Raw genomic sequence first — 16872 nt, 5'->3', positions numbered from 1 at the left:
CTCAGCCCAGCGCACTGCCTCATTTTCTGGGAGCTCAGTGTCCACTGGGAGAAGTGCTCCACCCCCTTGCTTGCTCTTTCTGTTTTATCAGACCAGGCAACAGTCAGAGTGAAGTGACAGGTGCTGGAGGGTACTCGTCTCCCCAGCCTCCATTTGCACCTGCTAATGATCTGCCGTATCTGGGCTGAGGCATGTCGGTTTGCAAAAATAAATCCTAATGGGTGGTAATTTCAAGTGGCATCAACACAGTCACTCGGGCAGAAAGGGGGATGCGGGTAGCAGGAGTTGTATGTGCCGTCTATAACCAGGATGCTTTTGAACCCAATTCTTGCTTAAAAGTGAGCGATAAACAATTGAGAAATGAATAACCTGGGATTTGGGATCGTTTGTGTAAAATTCTATTTGCATAATAAGAACCTGTGTACCAGAACCCGAAACTCTGGGGGCTGTGGCTGACTACATCCCCGCGAGTGGCGATCGCTAAAACGGAACTCTGCCTAATTTCCTGACATTTCCATATCTCTTCTGCATGAGAAATCAGTTCTGAAATCCAAACAGCTCCTTGGGAAAAAGAAATAGTATAAATACGAAATGAAATATTATTTTCTCCCTGTCTCGAGAGATAAAGCAGTCCCACTTCAAGAGAGACACAATTAAATCATTTAAAACTCCAATCTTAATCTAGCATAAAGCTGTAATGGTACAATTCTTCCTAGGGGTACACGACAGCCTGCTTTAAGGCCCTTGCTTATAATTATTTTACCATTAGAAGCATAACGTATTTCTAAAGCCTGGTGTTTACTGTTCTGATCTATTTGCTTCACTCCCAAACATTGGCTGGTTCCCATGAGCCTGGAAGGAAATTCAGGCCTTTCTAAGAACTAACAAAAGACCATCTCTTCCGCAAGTGGTGTTTATATTGTGTTTGTCATCGTTTGCTGGAAGACACTTCAGGAAATGGGAAGGAGATTAATACACAAGAATACATATTGGAGGGAGAAATAAAGATGTGCCCATTGGTTCTGCATCCTGTCCCAGAAATTGGGCGATGCAGTTCCAAGATGTTCAGTGATGTTCTGTTCTTTTGCTTTGAGAGAGAGAGAGAGAGAGAGAGAGAGAGAGAGAGAGAGAGAGAGAGAGAGGGAGAGAGAGAGAGAGAGAGAGGGAGAGAGAAAGCAGCTGTCCCTGAGAAGCCAGCAGTATTGTGATGCAGCACTGAGGATAATTACTTAAGACCTCACATTTTACTTACAATTCAAAATAGGATGGACAAGAGTCTTGACTTTGCCTGGCCCATTCTCTCATCTAAAAAGGAGGTGGAAGTTTCCTTTCTGTTCAAGTTTTGCTTAATGATCTAACAGATTACAGAAGAATACACTGTGACCCCAGTGGATTTAAGGAGTCCAAACCTAAGAAGTGTTAGAAGGATGTAGTGCAGTGACATTCACCTGTGGGCTTATTTATTCCCTGCTCACTCCCCTTTCATGAACTCTTCGCAGCTCTGCTCTGAACCAGCAAGGTGGTGGGACAGCTGGGGGGGGGGGGGCGTGAGGATGCTGCGGAGGCCAGGGAGTGGCAATGGATAGACTGGTCCCTCTGTCTCTGAATCCTCCTTCCTAACCCTGGGCGGTTTCTCAAATAAGCCCCGCCTCCCCGTGTAGCCAGCCCCAACCGGCACACCGCGCCCCTAGTTTCGGGTCCTGGTATATAGGTTCTTTTTATGCACACGGAATTTTACACAAATGACCCCAAATCCCAGGCACCCTCTCTGCACAGGGCCTCACCACCCAGACCTGGCTTACCTGGACCACAGCCTCCTAGCCCCACGCTAATTCCTACAGTAGCCCCACTCTGCCCTGACCTGGTGGAATCTCTTCCCCTGCCATTTTCGTTGTGACATTTGTTTCATCTGTAAGCCTAGAGTGTTGCCTTACAAACCCAGCACCATTTTCAACCCCAATACTAGACAGCGGTGTTGCCAACCTACCCTCTGGCTTCGCCTCCCCCCACGCTGGGCAAAATATTAATCACTGTCGATGACTACGTGCTGATGCTTCAAATCGTTCTCAGTATAGCCCTCCGAACGAACGGCCACTAGCAAGACTGCTCAGCAAACAAGTATTTATTGAACCCTGTTGTTTTCCAGGTACCTCTTCCAGGCCCTGGGGACACAGCACAAAGCACAACAAAGGACATGCCCTCATAGAAGACAGATAAATAGATACATAATTTAACATCAGACAGGGAAAATCACGTATTGAAAGGAAATTAAGCAGAGAAGGAGATGGAGTTTCCTGGGGCAGGGAGGCTATTTTGCTAATAGTGGTCATCTCTGACCTTTTGAAGAGAACAATGGAGTCAAGAATTGAAAGGAGGGAGGGAGCCATCCCTTCAAACACCTGGGGGAAAGTCTTCAAGGGAAAAGGGGAACGCAAGTGCAAAGGCCCTGGGGTGGGAGGCTGAGGGACCTGTTCGCCATCCCTGCTCCCCAGCCTGGCCCCAATCTACTGCCTCCATTCCATTTCCACTCGCAGCCAATCACTGCCAGTCCTTGCTCACCTGTACAAGTGCTGGTACGTCACCCGTTGTCCCTGGGTGTGAGGTTACAATGAAGTACTTGAAAAGCCTGGTCTGTGTAGCTGAATCCATTGTAGAGGCTGCAGGAATTCAGAGGCTGTTTTGTAGATGAAAGGAAACAACCCCTGTTTTGCTTTCTGGCTAAACACTCATCCCTTTTTATTTGTGTAAGGAGCTCAATTAGTCACAGAGAAGGGGCCAACTGAGTGGACCTATTGGAAATTTTCTTCTGAACCCTTTAGGGAGGTTTTGCCTCTTATTTTTATGCTTATTAACAAGTGCCTCTCTACCAAGTCAAGTCAGTTCTTCTAGACTAGCTGTCTTCCATTCTCCGCCTGCCTCCCTCCCTATCGCCGCACCCGCACCCCACCTGGTGCCCTGCGGTGAGCCCAGTGCCTCAGCTCCAGGGTGGTGGGTCCCCCCAGCAGGACCTGGGGATGTGACTTCTCCCCAGCAGCGGGGGTCATAGAATTCGTCCTCACCTCCTTCAGGGGAGGATCCTGCCCTGCAAGGAGCACCTTTGGGACCTCATCCACCCTTGTCTGCTTTGCCTCCTCCTCTAGGTCTGGGTTTGTGGGCTTAAATGATTGAAGATTGAGCTCAGGTGAGCACAACTGTCAACACCTGCAGAGTGGACACACCCACCCTGTGCGGGGCCTGGGCTTTAAGGCCATGCAGATTTTGTTTCCATGTTGCCAGATCCATTCAGAGCCAGTTGCATATTTCCTGGTGATATTATGGGATGGTGGAGATATTTGGGGGGTTTCCTGGGGGGAGGGGAAGCAACATGGAGATGGATCATTACATCAGTTATTCATCTCCAGCTCTCAGAACAAACCACAACCAAATCTCCAAATTCTGAACCCTTATGCCTGCCAGGGCTGGAGTGTCTCCCTTTCCCTCTTTGTCTGTGGCTTCAGGGCCCCTGTCAGGGGTCTCTCCCCTGCACCTTCCTCTAGCTGAAGGATTGCTACTGAACTCATACTTTGCTTTGTGTTTTATTCAGCGTAGGCTAATGATTCAAATAAACAGAAGAAAATAAAATCTGAGCAGCTGAAAACAATGACAATGTAATTCTAGCTCACGTCACAGTCCACGTGGGCTGGGCGGCACCTCTGCAGAGGATGACCTAGGAATGAAGGACCGTCCATCGTGGCACAGACATTCCCAACCCGTGGCTTCCGAGGGCACCACGGAAGGGCAAAGAGAGTGGAGGATCCCAGTGGGATGCTCCAGGGGCCGGGCCTGAGAGGGGCACACTGAGTTTCTGACCACACCTAATTTCTGACTGTGTTTCCTTGGCCAGGATCAGCCACCTGGGGGGACCTATCTGCTGGAAACACTGGGAAATGTAGTTGAGCTACAAGCCCCGGAAGAAAAGTGACCCATCTGGGGACACACAAGCACTGTCTCTGCTCTGTTCTTTAGTGCCTCATTTTGATTATATTTTGTCTCTATATTTCCATGGATGCAGAGAAGTAACATGAGACCTCAGAGGTTTAGCTCAAACATCTCATTTCACAGATGAGGCCAAGAGAGGCAAAGTGACTTGCCCGGTGCAGAGTTCAGACTGAGAATCCTGCTCTCCAGATGCTTCCTCCCCCCTATCCCGCTTTCTTCCTTCCCTTTTCTCTTTGCATTATTTTATTTAAGTAGATATAATTTACAGGGAATAAAACTTGACAGTTTCTAAATAGGCAATTTGATAATTTTTTACCACAATCATATAATCACAGTCATTATATCCAGAATATTTCCTTCACACCAAAATGTTTCCTCTGGCCCCTCTGGCATTGAATTTCCTCCCCTATCTTCTCAGCCTCTAAGAACCACTTAAAAAAAATTCCTACCCTAGGGCTCACAATTATACCTAAACATTCTGCATTATTTCTACCTTACCAAGAAGCTCTATGTTCACTGAGGTCAAGGAGTAGGTCTTTAGGGGGGAGTGGGTATAGCTCAGGGGTACAGCGTGTGCTTAGCATGCACAAGGTCCTGGGTTCAATCCCTAGGACCTCCATTAAATAAAATAATAATAATAAATAAATAAACCTAATTACCTGCCCCCCAAAAAAACAAAACAAAAAAGAACTAGGTATCCAATCCCAGCTCCTAGGACCAGCTGGACACGGAGTAAATCCCAACAATTGATCACAGATGTGGTTAAGTACAACTTTTCCTCTTCAAACGTGAACCTCTCATGTGGGCCTTTTTTATATGGAGGGAGGAGGGAAAGGAAGGCGTACAGCCATATTTCCCAAATCCAGGCTGTCATGACTGAAAGCTCTACCCTTATTTTATATACCATTGAAAAAGAAAAAAGGAAGGTGCTGTCAACTAACTCTGGCAAAATGCTTTCTTATCACTTAAAATGACTATCTTATACTTATTAATAGAGCTTGGGTAGGCTTAACAAGATAGATTAATATTGTGGTAAATATAGGTTACAGAAAAGTCACCATTGTAACCATTTTCAAGTGTACATTTCAACGGCAGCAAGTGCGTTCACATTGTTGTGCAGCCATCAGCACCGTCCATCTCTGGAAATTTTTCATCTTCCCAGACTGAAACTCTTACCTCCTGAACTGTAACTCCCCATCTCCCCCCTACCACAGCCCCTCCACTTCAACTTTGTCTCTGTAAGTTTGACCTCACATAAGTGGATTCATACAATGTTTGTCCTTCGTGTGACTGACTTATTTCACTTAGTGTAGCGTCTTCAAACTTCATCCACATTGTAACATGTGTCAGAATCTCATTACTCGGTAGAGCCGAATAATTGTCCGTGGTATGTACATATATATATTCTGCTTATCCATTCATCTGGGGAAGGACCCTTTGTTTGCTTCCACCTTTTGGCTATTGTGTATAATGTTGCTCTGAACATGAATGTATAATTATCTGTTCCTGTCTCTACTTTCAACCCTTTGGGGTCTATACCCAGAAGTGGGATTGCTGGATCCTATGGTAATTCTATGGGTAATTTTTTAAGAAGCCACCATACTGTTCTCCACAGTGGCTGCACCAGTTTACATCCCCACCAGCCATGCACCAGGACTGCAATTTCTCCATATCCTCATCAATGCTTGCTATTTTGTTTTCCTTTTTATAATAGCCATTCTAATTAGACAGATTTTATCACACATCACTCTCATGCATCCATAAAAAGGAAAATGAAATCAATTGTTTCAGACATACCTAAAACCTCTTCATGTTCAGCCTAAATTTCCTGAGCCACGGTGTGCCTCAGAGACATGATGTTTTCCTGGGCAATGTCACTCTCTCTGCTGAAGGACCACCAAGCTCCTTGTGATGCAACATTTTTTTAAGAGGCCCTAAAACCAGCTGGTGCTGGGCTTCTCAGCTTTGTCGCTTTTCTGTAGAGTCAGCCTGCCTGACTCCTGCTTTGAGAAAGCTGCTAAATAGCCTGGTTTACCCCTTCCCCTCTCCCCACCTGCATGTCCTGCAGCCACTTGGCCCCTAGGAGTGCAGGGCTCCATTGTGATCTTGAGATTTTCCTCCAGGCCAATGATCCCCATTCTGCAAGTTTTGATGCTAGTGTTTCCGGGGTCAACGCCTGCATAGGCAAAGGCAACGATGTCACCATCCTCGGCAAAGAATGTATGACATCATTGATTGCAAGGCATATCTTAATTCCAGATAGCATAAAATAAAATTTTTTTAAAATGTGTGTTGTTGAAATGAAGACGTGGATTGATAAAGTGTGATGGGGAAGTATGTTTTGCACATGGATCACTTGGTGCAAAGGCTCTGCTGTAGTCCAGCTCCCTCATTTTGCAATTACCATCTAACAACTCAGTTACATAGACAAGGAATACGCAGCTCACCCATCATCTGATGAGACTAGAGCCCTTTTCATCCTGGACCCTCGGGGCAGCAATAATGGTGCCGTACCAACAGCTGGAGGAGGCACAAAGGGTTCACACCAGCAGGACAGGGATGGGGATGTGCAATCCTTCTGTTAGGACAACTGCCCATCCTGCTACTCTGGGAGAGGGAGCTTGTTCTGGTCTTTCTCTGAAAAAGAAAAAAAAGACCCTATGGAAGGAAGGAACACTAAGGGGCGGGACAGACATTGCCTGCGCACTGAAGAGACTGGGTTGTGCTCTCTGATGTGTGATACGGTTCTTCTTTGGTCTTGACATAGCACTTTAGGAAAAAGCTAACCCATTAATTCATCGCTGAACTCTATTCTTGGTTTCCTTATTGTGGGCAGGATCACAAAGAAGCATGCCCTCTGGGACTTAGGAGTCTGAATTACTCCTGAGAAGTTAGAAGGGAATGAATAGTAAGGTAGAAACACCTGAAACAATCATGGAAACAAAGAGAAAGCTCCCAGGGGAAGGAAGTTTAGAAAATGCATTAGACTCACTATGAATTTACCTTCTTCATTTACTTAAAGTTTTAATTGGAAAATGTAATACATATAGACAGGCAGAAGTGCATAGACGCATAAATTTGCCCTAAATGTAGTTATAAAGCCACTTAAGGCAACAACTAGAATGGAGTTAGAGCCACGCCTGGGCTCCTCCCCCGTCAGCGCCCGGCTCGCTCAGCTCCGGCTCCGGGCTGCAGGCAGCGGCGCTGAATGGGCTCCAGCTGTGCAGCCCCGAAGCCCTGCGCTCAGATGGTCCCAGGCTTGGCATTTAAGGCTCTGCTCTCATCATCTTTAAATTCTTAGTAATTCTTTGAACTTGTGTTTTATAAGTGAAGTCAGCAGAGGAAATAGATGTAAGAAAGGAAAACCCTTTATAGTTCAGTGCCTTTAATGATATTTTCCTCCACTTTTTTTGCATAAAGGACCCTACAAATTCATTTCGCACGGGGCAAATAAATTGTGTAGCTGATTGTGGATACAGGAACGCTGTAGCGAAATGGAAGGGAGGGAGGGAGGGAGGGAGGAAGGAAGGAAAAAAGAAAGAAAGACAGAAAGAAAGACAGAAAGGAAGGAAGAAAGGAAGGAAGGAAGGAAGGAAGGGAGGGAGGGAGGGAGGGAGGGAGGAAGAAAGGGAGAAAGAAAGGGAGGAAGAAAGGGAGAAAGAAAAAGGAGAAAGTTAACAGGCAATTCTTGACAAGAAACCTATGGGTAGTTTACTTGTGACACAGCTGGAGGCTGACCTCCAGCTGTTCTTGCAGTAAGAGAAGGGATAAAATCACTCAGCAGTTGAACTCATTCACTGAACAAACCCTGAGTGCCAACCATATGAAAAGCATTGGGACAGATTAATGAAACACCATTCCTACCTTCTAGGGATCCAGAGTTTCTGGGACAAATTAAAACATACATGTTGCTTCCTGGCTCCCATCCCTTATGGTCACAACAGTCAGAGTGATCCTTCTAAAACTCAGATTGGATCTGACACTTCTCTCCTTAAAACCCTGCAGTGGCTTCCCTGTACCCTCAGAATAAAGTTCCAACTCCCTGACGTGGTGATTCACTTCGTACACTTCTGCGGTAATCGTCAGATGATACAACTCATAGTGGTCCAACGCTAAGAAAATGGAACACCCCACACAAAAAGATGTCCCAGGAAGAGAGGCTTCAGATCTGGTTAATTCATCAGCCCAACAACCTTACCTTGAATGTGGATCTTTCCATCTGGCTGTTCTGTCTTTCCAGGATATTGATTTGTCCTCTAGAGTTGGTTTAGCTTTTGATCCTTAGATGGCAGGATATATCCACACCCACGATGTGTTTGCTTCTACAAGACCCTTTCAATGAGTGGGAAAAACTCTGGAAAGCACTCCTCCTGCACTGTTTCATTAGCAAGTACTGTATTCTTGCCAGAGCTAACCCAGCTGCTGGGAAGGTAATGGGATGACCGTGACTGGATTGGACCCTGGTCTAGGGAAGGGCGGTCCCTCCTCTCAACCACATGTTGCCAAGTAGCTAAACAACATAGAGATTCCAGGAGCGAAGAAGGAAGACTAGTAGCAAGGCGATCAGCAGTGCCCACAACCCAGGCCTGTGAGACCCTTCATCGCTTCCCCGGCTGCACTAAAGCTCTCAACCTGCCAGACTCGGCCTTTGTTTTGGGGTATCTGCTCATGCTGTTCCGTTTACCTGGAACCTTTTCCACTGAAGCACTTACCACCAGACCTCAACACACACATACACACACACACACACACACACACACACACACACACACTTTACCTGGCTAACTCTTGCTCATTCTTTTAACCAGCAATTTAGGCCAACGGTGGGAAGCAGGCAGCATCTAGTCTATCGATACCTTTTGTTGGTTTTCCTTTGTGTTTTCATATTTTTGGATTCATTCTGGACATTTAAAAATAAAAATCTACTTTTTTTGGATGTCTCTTGAAAATTGGAAATAGATGCTGGCTTCACATGGCTCCAGGACTCCATTCACTTAAGCTGAGGACAGGGGCCCACTTGAGATAAGGCACGCTCTCCCCAGTTCACTCAGCCCCCACCTGGTTGGATTAACTCACTGTCCTAGCCTGCTTGGCCCTGTAGACATTGAAGGTTGACAACCTTGAATTAGACTTCCTCTGCCTGCCCACTCCCAGTTTGGATTAGTTTTTAGGGGGATGTTTATAAAGCCCCCCTCCCCGCCCAAGTCAAAGCACTTCTTACGCACTATGGCAACCAGCCATTTCCTCGTCTACTCCCTTAACACTCCCTTAGCTTAGAAATTCCTTCAGGGTCATGAGTGTGTCTGTCTTGTTAATGGTTCTGGCCCCATCACAGCCCAGGGCCTGGCATGTAGCAGGTGCTGATTTTGTTTGTCTCAGAAGAACATTTAGATCCTATTTGTTTAATGTGCTTACATATTCATTCAAGCAGGATCATCTAACTGCCCATTTTAGGCCTGTTAGCATCCTAGATGCTGGTGTTGGAGGGTAAAAAAGTCAGCCTTAAGCCTCAGTGAGCTCCTAGTCTAACAAGAAGATCAGCAGACATGCAATGAAGATTACAGTAGAGGTGATCAATGGGATTGGAGAAGAATGTGGAGGGCCCTGGAGGGTAGTTGATTAATCTGTCTTGGGTGGTAAAGAGAATCTATGTCTGGGTCCCAGCAGGAAGCAGAATTCAACCAAAGAGTTTGGTGAAGGGACCATCACAGAGCTGTAGGCAGGTTATGAAACCAACTAGAGCTGCTGTTGCAACACTGGAAGGCACTGCCCTCCCGGGGCTGAGGAATCAAAAGAAATGGTGCTGTTGGAGCAAAGGAGAGATGGAGTTGTGGGGCCTGATCCAAGCAGAAACATAGCACCAGCATAAGCTGATAGAGTAGGGGGTGCCTGAAGAAAGAGAGCCGGGCATGGCTTTCTTGACATAAGAGAAGCCATTTTGGTCTACGCCATTTTGTGATCTAAGCCTGGCCACCATGCTTGCCCTTAAACAGATCTCCATAATGAATGACCTTAAGGGAAGTGAGGGAATGCAGGAACAAAGGAAAGAGTCAAGAAATAATAATTCAGAGGTAAAACAGAGTCCTACTTCCTCCTCAAGGGTACACATCCCATCTGGTACGTGGCTCCGAGTCCTGCAGGAACTAGGGTTCCCACCCTGGTAGAGGACAATGGTGTTGACTCTCCTGACTTCAGTCAACTAAAGTTCAGACTCTCTTGACCTTGACCCCAGTCCTATGCTGAATTCTCCTCTGCTCAAGCCCCTTCATGAATATGCATATACCCTTAGCATAAAATGCTCCCAATGTTGCTGTTCAGGGAGACATTGCTTTGGGAAAGATCTTTGGCATTCTCCTTACTTGCTGCAAGTAATAAATCCTTCCTTCTCCTGCTCTTTGGCTTGGTTGTGTCTGTTGGCTCCATACCCACCAAGAGGTGAACCCAGTTTTGGGGTAACACCAATATACGGAGCAAGTAAGGAAGAAATACCCCAGTCTCTCTCTCTTTCTTCCTGCCCTCCGACCTCCTGCCAGTCTCTCCCATTGGCTGAATCTCACCAGAAATTGAGCAGACAGAATAGCAGGAGATACATTCTGCAGAGGTCAGCCTCCTGGGGCACAGAACAGGACAGAGGAGGGGAGGGAAGGGACTTGGGTGGGGGGCAGACAGAAAACAGCTAATGCAGAGACTTTCCAATAAGAGGTCTCCAGGGAGCTGAGGATAAAGTTGGAAGGGAAAACACCGTTTTCATAATTTTTTGTTTCCCTTATGGTGGTGTTGGTCTGTTTGGTTTGGTTTGTCTGTTGATTATTTTTATACGTATGGATGTTTCTGCCTTGTTTGCAGGGATAATTATGTGTCAGCTACCCTTTGGAAACCTTAGTTAAACCTTCATTCATTAAGGCAGAAGGTCTCCACTTAAATAATTGGCCTTGAGAATAAAAATCTAAACAAAAGTACTCAGGAATTTGAGGGTTTGGTTTTGTTTCTTCAATTACCGAGTACATTAGCCGGAGTTCAGGCATTGGCAACGGCGCAGGTAGCATGTGCTGTTTTCAGTGCTACAGGGAAGGTTGGAAACGACTTCTGTGTTCAATCTAGATTTCCCTGTAGCTCTGAATTACACAGAAAACTTCTCTAAATGTCCTCATCTCAAATTTTAATTCCCTTAAAAAGTGAGATTTGGCTGGCTTGGGTCCTTCCATTTGCTCATATAAAAGAAGGAACATTTGTGAAAGATTTGGTTCCTCCAACCATTACAGGAAGAACAGCAGGCACTCAGTTTCTGCCCTTAAGGGAATGAAAATGGTGGTGGAATGTGCAAGTTTAGAATGAAATCTTTGGAGCAGATTCCTCACTGTTAGATTCAGTTAGAAATTTCTCAAAGCCTCTGTCGACTCCACGTGGACCAAAACATCGGGCTGAGAAACGAGACCAAGACCAAGTTGTGCATTTCATTGCCTCTGTGAGGAAAACCGAGGGGCCAGCTGTCCTGCAGGTTTCCAGCGACGGCGCCTCTGCGGACACACCTGGCGACCATGTGGAGGGGGCTCAGGGTGGCACTGGTTACACTTAGAGTGCAGGGAGAAGACAAAAGGCAGTTAAAGATCAGGGAGGTAGCAGGGGTCCTCTTCACAACTCCTTTAATGGGAGCTTCTAGTAAAGCGTTCTGATTGATTTCCAACTGTGCTGTCAATACTGGGCAGCCTCACGGAAGAGATCCTCTGCATGTTGTCATCTTAAAGTTTACGGAGATTTTTGAAAAATTAGTTATCTGTGTTCATTTCCAAAGGATATTTTAAAGATCACTCCAACAAGATGCCTCCATCCCAAAGGTTAGGGTGGGCAGATGGGGAGCCAGGGAGCCTGCACTCTAGTTCAGGGCTTTTGACCCTCACCTCCTCCACGGAGCAAGTGGCTGAGTCTCCTTGTGGCTTGATTTCTCAGGGAGGAAGTGAAGATGAACATCTCTGCCTCATTGCCTCGTCGAAGGCCGACAGGGAGAGAACTTGTTCAGGGCTTGAAGAAGCTCAGGGCATCGTACAAAGGCACAGTACCACCCTGCCAAGCACCCAGGGGTACCACGTGGGTTTGGTTCCTGATGGGGAGGAAAGAGGAGGGGGTGGGGCTGTTCACCAGCAGCGCAGGGAGTATTCACTGCGATTTCTGCACCGTCCGGACTTGGTGGCTGTTGGAGGAGGTCAGTTGTAGGGATGGCACAGTGACGTCAGCACCTCCCGGGTCTGAGACACTCCGAATGCATTACGCACTAAAGATGGCACGTGGCAAGGATGCGGCATCCCCTGGGCTACAGACAACTTCTACTGCAGTGCTTTTCTTCCACTTCGATTGTGCTGCCTGATGCAAGACTGTATGGGTGGGGCTCTCAAATCACACCAACCGGGAAGGTGTGGCCAAGGGAGGGTAGCTCGCTGGGTCCTTCGCCTGCACTCCCTGACTACCCCCAACACACTCACAAAGTCCCCCCAGATTCCTGCCAGGGTTGTGGTCACTCCCATGAGTGTCCCTCAGGGATTTTACCTCCGAGGTCAGGAGCACCACTCTTCTCTGCTCACTTGTCCCTCTGGCTCCCGTGGGGCCAGTGACATGGTGTGTCCCTCATGTGGCTCTAGGTTTCATGGCCTTGACCACCTTCGTAGTGAAGTCCACTTAGTTGCACCTCTGATTGTCAGTGTCGGGCTCCCTCCTTCCCTCCATGTGAGCCTGTCATACCCCTGGGGTAAGGCAAGGACTCACCATCGGTGACGAATGAAAAAGGAATTGAAATCCTTCCATAGGGAGACTCAGAGTCCTACAGTGACCCTGGTGCTACAGTTTTTCTTTTTCTTCATTTTTTATTTCAGTTTAGTCACCTCCCCTTCCCTGCCACTTGGGCCTTCATTTAAATTCCCTAGGGGCCAAGTTCAAAATCATCCCCTGCCATTGATACTGACTAGACATCAAAACAGGTCTTCCCAGGCTCTCGGTGGGCACTCTGTCCCCATCCAGTCTGCTCCCAAGAAAGGAGGGGAAGCAAGGCTTTTCTGTCTCACCCCACAGGTGTCTGAGGGTCCCCATTCCGGGGTTGCCATGACACCCTGGGGCCAGAAAACCTCTCCCTCCACTTGGAGACCCTCAATACCTCGCGTGGGGCAAACATGCTGTCCTTTAAACTGTAGATTTAACTTCAGACCAAGACAAATATGGAGTTTTGAGCTCAAACGTATTAAAGGGATTTATGCGTGACTAAAAATAGAGAAAAATTCATTACATTCTTTTCTTGTAAGAAGCGGGATTTACTTTGCCAAATGTGTCTCAGAGAGTGCATCTTTTTTTTTCCTGTCTGTAGTCATATTCGCTGCCGTTCCCAGCAGGGCTGACTGTCCATTCAGTAATCACAACATGAGGGAATCCTGGATAAAATACAACTTTAGCTCAGGCGGACATAGGTGTGCCTCGCTTTAAAGAACAGAGATATTCTTCAAAGTGATTTTTTTCTGTAAAGCAACTAAGAAATACCAGAAATGCACCAGAAGGGAAATGAAAAATGTGGCTCAGGTTCCAGACTGGGGCCTGGGGGGGAGGGGAGGGGCAGGCGGCAGGAGCGGCGGGGGAGGGGCAGGGGGCAGCCTCAGCCCCGCTGGGGAAGGATGCCTGCGGCTCTGGCCCCGGAGACTGTCTGCGGGGCTCCAGGAAGCTGGGGCTCCTGCCTGCCCAAGGGGAACAGTGCCAGCGGGGCCAGGAGCTCTGGGCTCCCCTCCCCCGCTCCCTTCTGGCCTGCCTGCCTTGCACCATTATCAGCCCAAGGCAGAGACAGCGAGAGATGGGGCTACCCCTTGGAGAGGATCCTGGAGCCAATAGGAAAGCAGCCTCTGCTTCATGGACAATTTACGGCGGCTGTCTGAAGCGCAGTTGCTTCTGCAGATACAAGGTACAGTGGGTACAGCTCAGAGGAAGGCGTTTTCTGTCCTGGAGATGTTCTGTGCCTATTCGAGAAGCTGCCTTTTAGGCAGACAAATGGCTGATATAACCCAGATGTCCACTGGGGCCTCACTGACCTTGGAGGTGAGGGAACCTTGGCTTCTTAAACCCTTGGTGGCCTCGTGCTGACACTCCTGAACACCCCCAGATACACTCTCTGTCCAGACCGCACCCGCCTCGTCTCCCATGTCCTTCTGCGCTGACGTGGGGTCGGGGCAGTGGCCCCCCCAGGGGAATCTGCTTTTGCAGAAACATCCTAAGTCGACCTGCCTGGAGGTCGAGGTTGGGGTGCGCCCGGGGCAGTGCAGCACATCCTCCACTGCCCACAACCTCAAGCCCTCCCCTTGCGAGGTCTCCCCTGGCGGGTAATGGAGACGTTTTGGAACTGGATGGAGGCGATGGTTACACAACACTGTGAATGTGCAAGACGCCACTTTGAAGTGGTTCATCTTCTGTTACATGAATTTCATCTCAATAAAACCCCAAAACCAAACACCTCCCCTTCCGTCCCTCCCTCAGGCCAGACCAGCCTTCCCGGCTGACTGCTGGGCCCCCACGCTTCCACTCACAAGTGCCTTGAGGGTATCAGCTTTCCAGGGCCTGGCCTGGACCCACCCACCCCCAGAAAGGTCAGTCAGAGAAAAACAGTGACACTTCTCTCTGTTCCGTTGACTTGAGCAAGGAGCGGTGAGGAGCCGGCGAGAGCAGAGAGAGGTTTGCTCTTTAGAGACTGGGGGTGTCTGTGATATCCCATCCCCCACATAACTGGCCCCCGAGGGTGGGATCCACAGCTCTGGCAGCCCTATGAAACCCCTCCAGCTCCCAGAGAGGAGAGATTGGAGGTCCATAGCCAAGGGGTCAGGTGCAATGACAGCAGCCTGCCTCTGCCTGTTTCTTGCTCCTTGACCTTCAGGGACCCTCCAGCCTCTCTGCGCTTTGTTCCCTTCACTGCTACATGGGATCATAACAGTCCTTGCCTCACCTGGTCATGGGAAGTGGCGAGCATGCAGTGAGTGACAGTGACAGTTAATGTTACAGATGATGGTTGCAGCCACCCCAGAGCACCGCCAGCAGAATTACTTGGCAATGTGGAGTTTTGGCTTGGAGTTTCTATATTCCAACTATATCCACCTTTATTCTTAGGATTCCCAGGGAACCTGCCCAATGTGGATTCAGAAACTGGCGCCCACAGGACTGCGAGATGCCTGGAAGGTAGGTGGCTGGAGGTCTCCGTGCCTGGGCATCAGAGTGTTACAATTCAACTGGAGCTTGCTTAATGGCTTCTATTTGTATCCATTACAGTTTACAAAACACTTTCACAATAATTTTCTCACTTGTTCTCACAACCACCACAGGAAGCAGATTTCATCCCGCTCTTTAGAGATGAGAAAGCTGGGACTCAAAGAGGTTAGGTGACTTGCCCAACGTCACCCAGCCCAGAGCAGAGCCAAGAGTCAAAACCAGGAGTCTGACTCCCATGTGACCTCCCAGGTGGGTGCTCCACCCGTGGAGCCAAGGTCTTCCTCCTCTGAGCACAGCCTCGTGGCCCGTGCAGGGCTGACAGCTGGTGGGCAAAGTGAAAGGAAGAGTCACGGGTCCTGCCCCCAGGATGTGCACAGTCTACACGGGACAGTGAAGGTTCTGCGGTTCCTGGTCCCTACGGTTGCCGACATGTATTCTTCAAATCTCCAGGGCATCTTGTAATGAATTATCTGATTTTCTTTGTGGGCATATTGGTTTTTGGTTTTTGGTTTTCTTCACGGATCTCACAGGTATGTTTATTCATGCATGAGGTCACTGGCACATCTACAAGTCAACACGACGTCCCACGCTCCCAACCAACACGGCCAGACTGACGTTCTGTCCACGTAAAGCTGGTTATTGGTGAGCACGAGCAGGCGCGGGACTGGAAGCTTTCGAGGCTTTACTTCTTTCATCAGCACTCCTGATTTTGTAAGCGTGAAGACCATCAACCCCGTTCCTACACAAATCTCCTGGTAAACGTGGGTACAGTAGGGCTTCGTGGGGATCCAAACACTCTTAATAAGGCTTTGCCACATCTTGGTGCAGGGCCAGCGGCTCAGGCGGCCCTAACCCAGAACCAGCGGCTCAGAAAGGTCTCTTCTTGGGCATATCATGATGCCGAGCTGACTGTCAGCGTGCTGAGGGCCGTGGCCCTTTGTCCATGGCAGGGGACAGGCTCTGCGTATGGAGAAGCTGCCCAGGCTCGCCTGGCCTTGGCTCCATTTTCTTACTTGTCAAACGGGGATCATTGGAGCACCTACCTCACAGAGTATGTTAATGAGAAGATCTCTATATAAGATACTTAGTGTGTGTCCCAAATTATTGATATCCTCCACCCAAGCAAGCTCTGCTCTGCACTGACCATCAACGGTAATAAGCAAATTCGACATCAGCTGATCCCACGTGTTTTACCCAATGATTGTGTCCTGTGGGATTAGCTGCAATTAACTAACTCAGAGTTGGATGGCCTTTATTCCTACCCACAGGCGTCTACACACAGATGGGAAATCTACAGAGCACTGAAAACATCATCATAATGAATGGCAAGTAGCAAGATTCTACTCTGAGAGTTTTTTACAACCTCAGTCACAGAAGAAATTTGGAGAACATTCAATCATGAAGATATTTTTATATCTATTTCACGTAAGTGTCAGATTAGGGAATAGACTTTAATTAGCTTTTGATATATATGCTTAACCTCTGTTTCATATACATGTAGAGGAACTTTTATAAAAGCTACTAAGACATAATAAAATAGATTGAGAAGATGGAGTGATATGTCCTTTTTAAGAAAGACTTTGAAGAATATATAAAAAATGGCAATCTACCACTCTTATCGTTTTGTCCATTAAAAAAAAAAACCCTAAAATAAGATATTCAAAAGAGGAT

General features: G+C 47.8%; 1 pseudogene; it reads right to left on the bottom strand.

The window, feature by feature from the left end:
- Positions 1 to 15730: 15730 nt before the first annotated feature.
- On the bottom strand, positions 15731 to 16019 carry LOC116151654 (ATP synthase subunit ATP5MJ, mitochondrial-like; annotated as a pseudogene).
- Between the last annotated feature and the right edge of the window lie 853 nt (positions 16020 to 16872).

Source organism: Camelus dromedarius, chromosome 33, assembly GCF_036321535.1.
Source record: "Camelus dromedarius isolate mCamDro1 chromosome 33, mCamDro1.pat, whole genome shotgun sequence".
Classification (NCBI taxonomy): Eukaryota; Metazoa; Chordata; class Mammalia; order Artiodactyla; family Camelidae; genus Camelus; species Camelus dromedarius.
This window is presented reverse-complemented; position numbering and strand designations above follow the sequence as displayed.